General features: G+C 38.8%; 1 pseudogene; it reads left to right on the plus strand.

The window, feature by feature from the left end:
• The first annotated feature begins 8,666 nt into the window (after positions 1-8,666).
• LOC101961738 (protein SET-like) lies at positions 8,667-9,663 on the plus strand (annotated as a pseudogene).
• The last annotated feature ends 776 nt before the right edge of the window (positions 9,664-10,439 follow it).

Here is a 10,439-nt window from a genome sequence, read left to right on the forward strand (position 1 = left end):
AAATAGTAGAGTTTGGCTGTTAGAAGAAGAAAAGAGAAAGAGAATCAAAGGCAACTAATAAGTGAAAGGAAATATATACACATGAAATAAAAGTATAAAATAAAAAAATAAGCAAATACAAACATCCCAGCCCTTAAAAGCCTAAGCCATGAAAATTAACTGTCTTCAAAAAATGCTACAAATGAGAAAAAGAGAGACAAATGTGTGTATGTGTAAGTATCCCAGGACTGTACAACTCACAATTAAACAGAGACACGTTTGTGAGTTTCATCAGCTCTTGATGAAAGGTTAAAGAGTTGTTTCCTTTAGAGTTCAAAAATTCTTGGCTTTCCTTCTCAGCAGTGCTAGGTGGGGTGAGCTGGAGTGTAGTGTCTGCTCTACCCTCAGGGTGGTGTTACCAGAGTATTCTTTGAGAGGAGACCCCACAGGCAGGGTAGGCTGCAGGTTCTTTGTTGAATGGTGATCAGCCTAGATACTTTTAAATCGGCAGTTGCCAGTCCACCCTGGAACACTGTACCCCAGGAATTTCCCCTGGATTCCACTCATGTGGCAGAGGAGCCAATCCTTTGTTTCCTTCGTCATCCACAGACCCCACATTTCCTGGGGTCTCTGATTTACTCTCCAAACTCAATCACTCCCACCCAGACATCTCCCATTCCTGAAGGGTGACAACCCTCCCAGCTGATCCTGAGAGTTGCTTGAGCCCCTGGGGGAGGGAAGAGCAGGTGGTTTTCCATGACCCCTTTCCCCTGTGTAAACCCCTCTCCTCCTCTGATTTTCGCCTGGTCACTTAGGCACACTCTGTGTTGTGAGATGTGAGTTGGTCAGGCCTGTATTTCGGACCAAGCTCAGGTTTGCAGGAATCAGCTCCCACAGGCTGCTGGCCCCCACTGCATGGCTACAAAGTGGCTTCCTCTGCTCTCCATGGACAGCTGGGAGAGACACAGCTTCTTTCCCACAGGAGGACATTGTGCAGCCTGCCTGTCAGGTTGATCCAGCACTGACTTTGATCTCTGATCTCACTGCACCCTCCAGACATACCACAAGCCTCCTAAAACTGCTGGTTCCTTTCATTCCCTTATCCCTCCACTTTGTTTGCTGGGATGGGGTGGGAACAGCTCAGGCTGGTACTGGTGATGGCAGTGATGGCAGGACTTTGCTCTTATTTTATCCAGCCTCCTGAGCTCCCAATCTGCTTTGAACGTCCAGGATTAATTCCCAGAAAAGTCCCCCTTTTTTTCCACCTACCTGACGGAGAAGCTTTCTATCTGCTTTCTTCATTTTATACCATGGAGCAGCCAGAAAAGCAATCTCCTCTGTTCTGCCATCTTCCCAATTCCTAGTGTTTGCTTTTTGTGTCTCAAAAATATTACCCTAAAATTAAAAAAAAAATTAATTCTCTTGTATTTTCTGTAAAAGTTTTAAATTTAGATTTTGTGAGTGGTAGAAACTAAAATTTTTCATTTTTATAACCAAATTTCCTACTACCACACCTGGTTTGTGATACTCCCACTATTTCATATATCTGGTTTTCTTATTTGTATACACTTATTTCTGGACTCTGTGGTCTTACCCATCAGTCTATTTGTCCATATCTATCTATAGTGCCCTAATTATTTTTTTAATTTTTTTGTAGTTATAGATGGACATGGATGTTTTATTTATCTTTATGTGGTGCTGAGGATTGAACCCAGGGTCTCACACATGTGAGACGAGTGCTCTACCACTGAGCCACAACCCCAGCCCCTATAACGCCCTAATTATTAAAGCTCTATTAGAAATCTTAATATCTCATATGGCAAATCCCTCTAATTTGCTTTTTCTTTAAAAATTACTTTGGCTATTGTATCAGTAAACTACTGTTCCAAAACGAATCATCCCAAAGATTAGACAGTTAATGCAATCACTGTCTAATAATTTATTTAGATCTCCAAGCCTACAGGCCAGTTATTTAACCTAGGAAGCTATTTTACCGGCTGTTTAACTAACCTGAACTCAACTGGATGGTTCTGATCCTCCCTGGGCTAGCTCACGTGTATGGCCATTGGCTGGGGCAAAGGGGGTAACCAGGCAACTTGTCTCTCATCACCCAGCTGGCTGGGCCATGGAAAAGCAGGAGAGCTCTAGAATAATCAAGCACATACCTAGTCTCTTGAGTCTACACTCTACTGGCCAAAGCAAGTTCTGAGGCCAGCCTAGGTCAAGGAAAGAACCTCCTCTTGCTGTGAGAGCTAGGAGAGCAGGAACTGAAATCATGTTGAAAAGCAACCTACTGTGGCTTCATTGGACCTTTGCTCTCCCAAGGAAATTCTAGATGCATTCATTGAGATCATAATAATGAACCCACTCTGATATGTCACACCTAAGTCCTTATCATTACCCAGATCTTCTCCAATAAGATGACGAATTCAGGGGGACCTCCCTGTAACCAAATCCTACACTCCCTCCAGCTTGCTTCTTGAGCTATTTTTATCTCCCCTGAGTTTCTTATCATGGAAATCTATAATTTCTCTCCATCATCTCTTCTGTATTTAAGAAGCTCAATCAGGTCACAAGTGCTCCCCTGCTTTTCCATGGCCAAGCCAGCTGGGTGATGAAAGACAAGGTCACAAGTCTGTTCTGTTTGAAGGTCAGTAAGAGTGAAGATTTGAACCAGGTTCACGTAGGAGTCTTTTGAAATTTTCTGCCAAACCAGAAAGAAGATCTACATTTTGTAATAGAAATGAATGAGCAGATACAGCTCTCTCCTACATCCCCAAACTCAGTGATCAATGATGACATATTCTCACTTGCTATGCATACACTTAGGTGGCTGAGCCCTGATGAAGAAAATCACACACTCAAGACAATCAGGTCCATCCCAAGTTTACGATCACTAACTTCATTTGAACTTCAACACTGCCTGAAAATAACACTGTGCTTCTCTGGGAAAATTTGTCCTCCTACATTTCCCAGTAATTATTTCTACCTTCTCCAGCCCTCAAAACCCACTACCAACTTCCTTCCCGTTCTACTCACACGTCTTCATAACTGTTAGAGAAGGAAAAATAGAGTCCCCCTTAGGAGGATCCCATGATTTCCAATCACCAAATCCCAACCCTGCCAACATGTGTCCTCATCCTTATTCATCCTTTCTTCTTTCAAAATTGTCACCTTTCATCTGTGGACTGAATCTCATTTCTCCCCCACCTCTCATATTATCAATTATCTTCTCTCCCTTGAATTTCAACTCTTTCTCTCTCTCTCTCTCTCTCTCTCTCTCTCTCTCTCTCTCTCTCTCTCTCTCTCAGCTACTTGCCATTGACCTTTTAATATGTTCTCAAAACAAATCAGACCCAATTTATCTCCACTCCACCATCTACTGATTCTCCCAAATGCTCAAAGCCTGCCTTTGCTGACTTCTCTCACATTTCGGCATCCTCCAACTACAGCGTCTGCTCTTCACAAAAGCATCCCTCAATAATGTCCCCATTACCACCTCCATGTGCTTATGTCAGCAGGTATTTAACATTAACAGGTATTAACATTCAACAGGTGAGTTTCCCCTATTTCTGAAAGACTCTCTTCCCTCATCTCTTCTGGTTGACAGTTTAAACTGTCTAAAAAGGTAAGTCAGGCACCTGCCTGCAACCCCAGCAGCTCAGGAGTCTGAGGCAGGAGGATCACAAGCTCAAAGCCAGCCTCAGCAACTTACCAAGAACCTGAGTGACTTAGTGAGATCCCGTCTCAAAGTAAAAATTAAAGGGCTGGGGATGTGGCTCTGGCTCAGTAGTTGAGAGCTCCTGGGTTCAATACCTGGTACCAAAAAAAAAAAAATTCAGAACAGATTTATGTTAAACAAATTAAGAAAAGAGGCATATACTCTAGAATAGTTGATATTCTTGCTATTGCTATGTTTACATTTTCCTTCTGAATCTATTTATACCTAATAAATTCATCTACTCATTTAAGTTTTGTAACATATAAATGTTTATCTGTTTTGCATATAAATATCACTCTGGTATTTCTTTCAAACTCTCAGTTTTTCAATCCTAAAATTATACCTGGCCCTCTAATAAAAGTGGCCCACAAATCACTTGATGGTAATCACTAGAATTAAGGGCGTGATCCACAGATAAACTGAAAGTCCAATTTTAGGATCTGTCCCAAAATTTCAAGAAGCAGTTGTGAAACATATCCATCCTTTAAAGAATGGACTCCAGTGTTAGAAACCTCAGATACATGATAAGGAGGGTTTGGAAACACAACCTGCCTACCCAGGCACCACCAATACACATTCATCCAGGATCTACACTGGACCATATTAGTGGGTCCCATGGGTCAAAATTCAGGTGTGTAACAGTGGGAGTGGTGGAGGGGGCAGATAATCCACAAAGGGCAATGTGGGATTTCAAGTGACTTTCCTCAGAGTCAACAGAGATCAAAATATTAATCTTCTCCCAATTTCCAAGCCCATCCAGAAAGAAATCTTCAAAACCAAATGTGTGCTTCAAAGCATTTTGAGTTCTTCTGAGGAAAGGCATCCCTAAATTCAAATTATAGAATTTCACCTCTGACGAATTCTTTCTGCTAAGTTGCTTAGATATTGTGGGTTGTCCATTAGTCAGCACTAGACTCCTGTATCTTAAGGCTAGACTCCTACTTCTTAAGAAGTGCCCATTTTAAAAATTTACATAAAACCTCACCAGGGAACCATCATATGTAAAAGGATAAAGGCTGACTCCTTGGACAAAAGAAGTCACATAGACCAATTCCATGATAAAGAAACCTACGGCTGGGCAGGGGTGAAACTCAGTGGAAACGTGCTTATCTGACACATGAAGGTCCTTGGGTATGATCCACATGGGAGGAGGGGGAGTGTTAGGGTTACTACTCTATTTAAAATCTGAAGTAAATCAGTTCACCAAAGAAAAAGATGAAAAATTGGAGCAAGGGAAATGGATAGCAATTTTTCTATGTGAAGTTTTGTTTTTACTGTAATATGGTATAATAGGAAAATAAAAATATATCTAACACCCTGCCAGGTTTCTAGCACTAGGGCAGGCCAATATCTACGTTTCAGAGACTTATCTAGATGTAACTAAACTCAGCACATTGGTTCCTGTCCTCTCCACTGGCAAATTGCCCTCAGTGTAACAATCTGACTATAGAAAATTTGTCGATGAATTCCTAGTGAATAGTGGAAAATACTAGAAAATTAGTAAATATTTATTGAGTTAAACAAATGAGTATTTTAATATCACACAATTAAATTTCTTTTTTTTTGTTTGTTTGTTTGGGGTTTTTGTAGGTTTTTTGTTTTGTTGTTTTGTTTTGTTTTGTTTTGGTCTCTCAGTAACACCCAGATTCCCTAAATTAAGGTGAACCATAAGAAAATGGGATGAGAAAGTTGCAATTATTTCATCTTTAATATCCCCCAAAGGCTCATGTGTTAAACGTTTGGTCCCCTGGGAAGGCTATTGGGAAGTGCTGAAACCTTTAAGGTAAGAGGCTACTGGGAGATCTTCAGATCATGGAGGGCATGCCATTGAAGGGACCCATCACCCTCTTTGCTCTCTTTTGCTTCCAAGAATGAGGGAAGGGGTTTGTTTCACCACACACTTCCTGCCATGATGTGTTGTCTCATCTACAGGCCAGGAACAATAGGGTCATGGACTGTGACCTCCAAAACTATGAGCCAAAATAACCACTTCTCTTTCCCAGTCGATTTGTGTTTTGGGTATTCTGTTGTAGTGACGGAAAACTGACTAACATGAAAGTGCCATGTTCCACCTGCGGCTTCATGATCTCATGCTTCTTCACTTCCTAGGAGATTTCCGTGTGTAGCAATGAGTTAGTACAGTTGTCAGGGAGGATATTTTGCATCTTTAAACCTCTCCAATTTCTCCTCTGTGGAACTAGATTTAGCTACCTATCTAGTTTAGTTTCCCCAAAGCAAGTTCTGCAGAATATGTGTACCACAATCTTTTGTAAAATAAATAAATAATAAGGTTTATTTGATTAGTTGGTTTTTTGAGAAGATAAAGAGTCTAGGTAAACCCTTACTCAAACTAACCAAAAGAAAGAAAACCAAAATTAATGAAATTAGAGATGAAAAGGGAGAAATTATGACAGACATCATAGAAATACAAAAAATAATTAGGGGCCAAATTTGAAAACTTATATTCCAATAATTGGAAAATGTGAAAAAAATGGATACAACTCTAGGCACATAAAACCTGCCAAAATTTAAACAGACCAATAACAAGCAATGAGACAGAGCACCAATTAAAAAATAAATAAATAAATAAAAACTGAGAATCAGATAAACTCTCAACTGAATTCTACTAGAGCTTTAAAGACTAACTAATGCCAATGCCCCTCAAATTATTCCATGAAATAAAAAGTGGTGGAATACTTCCAAATTCATTCTGTGAAGCCAGTATAACCCTGATACCAAAACCAGATAAGGACCCATCAAGGAAAGAAAACTATAGACCAATATCTGTCGATGAACTTAGATGCAAAAATCCTTAATAAAACAAAAAATGCAAATACAAAATAATATATATAAAAAAACAATAACAAATCATATTGAACAACATATTAAGAATATTGTGAATCATCACCAAGTTGGTTTCTTTTCAAAAATGCAAGAATGGCTTAACATAAACAAATAAATATGTGTAACTCATCACATAAATAGAATTGAGGACAAAAATATATTGTCATCTCAATATATGCAAAGAAAGTTCTCTGGCAAAATTCAGCACCTATGCATAATAAGAAACACTGAAGGAACTTATCTCAACATCATTAAGGTTATATATGACAAACTCAAAGCCCCAACATCATAGTGAATGCGGAAAACAGAAAATATTTTCTTTGAAATTTGTAACAAATTCTTACTCTATTCAATATAGTACTAGAAATTCTAGCCAGAGAAATTAGGCAGGAGAAGGAAATAAATCAATTAAAACTATAAAAGGAAGAATTCAAACAATCACTATTTGCAGAGTATATGATCCTGCACTTAGAGGATCCAAAAAGCTTCACCATAAGACTGTTAAAATTAATAAATTCAACAAAGTACAAAATCAAAAGTTACAAAATCAAATACAATAATCAAAGCTGTTCAGTGTACCAACAAAGAACCAGCTGAGAATGAAAGCAAGAAAACAATCTTACTCACAATAACCTCAAAAAACAAAATACTTGAGAATAAATATAACCAAGGAGGTAAAAGACCTCTATAATAAAAACTTCAGAACACTGAAGAAAGAAATTGGGAAAAAAAAATAATAAAAGAAAGAAAGAAAGAAAAAACCTCAGAAGATTGAAAGTCATCTCACGTTCAGGGATAGGTAGAATTAAAGTTGTTAAACAATGGTCATATAACCAAAAGCAATATACAGCTTCAGTGCAATCTCCATCAAAATATCAAAGACATTTCTCAAAGAACTAGAAAAAAATGCAGTCCTAAGATTCATTTGAATGAACACAAGACCCAGAATAGCCAAAGAAATTCTAAACCAAAAAGCAATGATGGAGGCATCACAATGCCGGTTTTCAAATTATACTACAGAGCTATAGTAACAAAAGCTATAGTAACAAAACTATAAGTTTTATGGCATAAAAACAGACACATAGACCAATGGGACATAATAGAAGATACAGAGACAAATCCACATAGATACAGTCATCCGATCCTTGACAAAGGTGCCCAAAGCATACATTGGAGAAAGATAGCCTTTTTAACAAATAGTACTGGGAAAACTGGATATCCATATGTAGAAGAATAAAATTAGATCCCCATCTCTCACCCTGCACAAAAGTCACCTCAAAGTGTATTCAAGACCCAGAAATTGTGCAACTCCTAGAAGATCAAGTATCTAATGTATTGGTACAGGCAATCACTTCCCTAACAAGCTTTCGGAGTAAAGCTCAAGAACTAAAACCAAAAATCAGTAAGCACAACAGCACCAAAGTAAAAATCTGGCTAAAAAGAACAAACAATAAATAAAAGCTATTATGATGAGAAAAAAAAAAGTTTCTGCGTAGAAAGAAACAAACAAGAACATGAAGAGAGAACTTCCACAATAGGAAAAAAATCTTTGCCAGTTACTCTTTTACAAGGAATTAATAACCAAAATACATAAAGAACTGAAAAAAAAAACTTAACCTCCATAAACAAATTACCCAATAAATGGACAAATAATCTAGAGACATTTCTCATAAGAAGAAACAAAAATGGCTAGCAAATACATGAAAAAATGTTCAGCATCCATGGCCATCCAGGGCATGTAAGTCAAAACTACACTGAGATTTTATCTCACTCCAGTTAAAATGGAATTCATCAAGAATACCAATGACAATGATTACTGGTGAGAATGTGGGTTAGGGGTGTACCTATACATCGCTGGTGAAATCAGTATGAAGCTTCTTCAAAAGACTAGGAATGGAATCACCCTAAGATTCAGCCATTCCACTCCTTGGTATTTATCCCAAAGAACTAAAATCAGCATACTATAGTGATAGATGCATACCGCTGTTTATGGCAGTGCAATTCACAATAGCCCAGTTAAGGGACCAGCCTAAGTGCCCATCAACAGACACACAGATAAAGAACATATGGGTCTCTGCACGTCTCCCTGGTGAGCTGTGTGCTCCTTGACTTCCCTCACAGGATGGCCCCCAAACGCCAATCTTCGCTCCAGTCTCAAACAAAAAAAAACCAAACTGCCTGCTGCCCCTGAGCAGGCGAATTCATCAGCCTCTCTGGGTTTGCCGAAGGGAGAAAAAGAACAACAAGAAGCAATTGAACATATCGATGAAGTACAAAATGAAATAGACAGACTTAATGAACAAGCCAGTGAGGAGATACTGAAAGTAGAACAGAAATATAACAAACTCCCGCCAACCATTTTTTCAGAAGAGGTCAGAATCGATCGCCAAAATCCCAAATTTTGGGGGTAACAACATTTGTCAACCACCCACAAGTGTCCGAACTGCTTGGGGAGGAAGATGGAGAGACGCTGCATTATTTGACCAGAGTCGAAGTGACAGAATTTGAAGATATCAAATCAGGTTACAGAATAGATTTTTATTTTGATGAAAATCCTTACTTGGAAAATAAAATTCTCTCCAAAGAATTTCATCTGAATGAGAGTGGTGATCCATCTTCAAAGTCCACTGAAGTCACATAGAAATCTGGAAAGGATTTGACGAAGCGTTCAAGTCAAACGCAGACTAAAGCCAGCAGGAAGAGGTTGCATGAAGAACCAGAGAGCTTCTTTATCTGGTTTACTGACCATTCTGACGCAGGTGCAGATGAGTTAGGAGAGGCCATCAAAGGTGATATTTGGCCAATTCCATTGCAGTACTATTTGGTTCCTGATATGGATGATGAAGAAGGGAAAGGAGAAGAAGATGATGATGATGAAGAAGAAGAAGAAGAAGGATTGGAAGATATTGATGAAGAAGGGGATGAGGATGAAGGTGAAGAAGATGAAGATGATGATGAAGGGGAGGAAGGAGAGGAGGATGAAGGAGAAGACGACTAATTGAACACTGATAGATTCCAACCTTTTTCTTTCTTTCTTTTGTTTTTTGTTTTTTTCTTTTCTTTTTTTTTTTTTTTAATTCAGTCCCTGGGAGCAAGTTGCAGTCTTTTTTTCCCTCCTCCCCCCCACCCCCTTGTGCCCAGTCACCCTGTTCTTGAGGTCTCTTTTCTCAAACCATGCTTCTCAACTTATTTTGGGGGGAAATACCTTGAGCAGAGTACAATGGAAAAAGAATCTCTACACCCTTCTGTTCTAAATTCATTTTTATCCCTTCCTGTCTCAAAACAAAAAAACTGTATGGAATCAACACCACCGTGCTCTGTGGGAAAAAAGAAAAACCTTCTGCTCCCTTCGCTCTGCTGGAAGCTGGAGGGTGCTGGGCCCCTGTGTAGTAGTGCACAGAATTCTAGCTCTTTTCCTCCTTTCTCTGTATATTGGGCTCAGAGATTACACTGTGTCTCTATGTGAAAATGGACAGTTAGCATTTACCAACATGTATCTGTCTACTTTTTCTTGTTTAAAAAAAGAAAAAAAAACTTAAAAAATGGGGTTATAGAAGGTCAGCAAAGGGTGGGTTTGAGATGTTTGGTTGGGTTAAGTGGGCATTTTGACAACATGGCTTCTCCTTTGGCATGTTTAATTGTGATGTTTAACGGACATCCTTGCAGTTTAAGATGACACTTTTAAAATGAAATTCTCTCCTAACGATGACCTGAGCCCTGCCACTCAATGGGAGAATCAGCAGAACCTGTAGGATTTTATTTGGAATTGACGTTCTCCATTGTAATTTTGTTTGTTTATTTTTAAATTTTCTTTTTTGTTTTCACTGGAAAGGAAAGATGATGCTCAGTTTTAAACGTTAAAAGTGTACAAGTTGCTTTGTTACAATAAAACTAA

This window comes from Ictidomys tridecemlineatus, chromosome 7 (assembly GCF_052094955.1).
Source record: "Ictidomys tridecemlineatus isolate mIctTri1 chromosome 7, mIctTri1.hap1, whole genome shotgun sequence".
Classification (NCBI taxonomy): Eukaryota; Metazoa; Chordata; class Mammalia; order Rodentia; family Sciuridae; genus Ictidomys; species Ictidomys tridecemlineatus.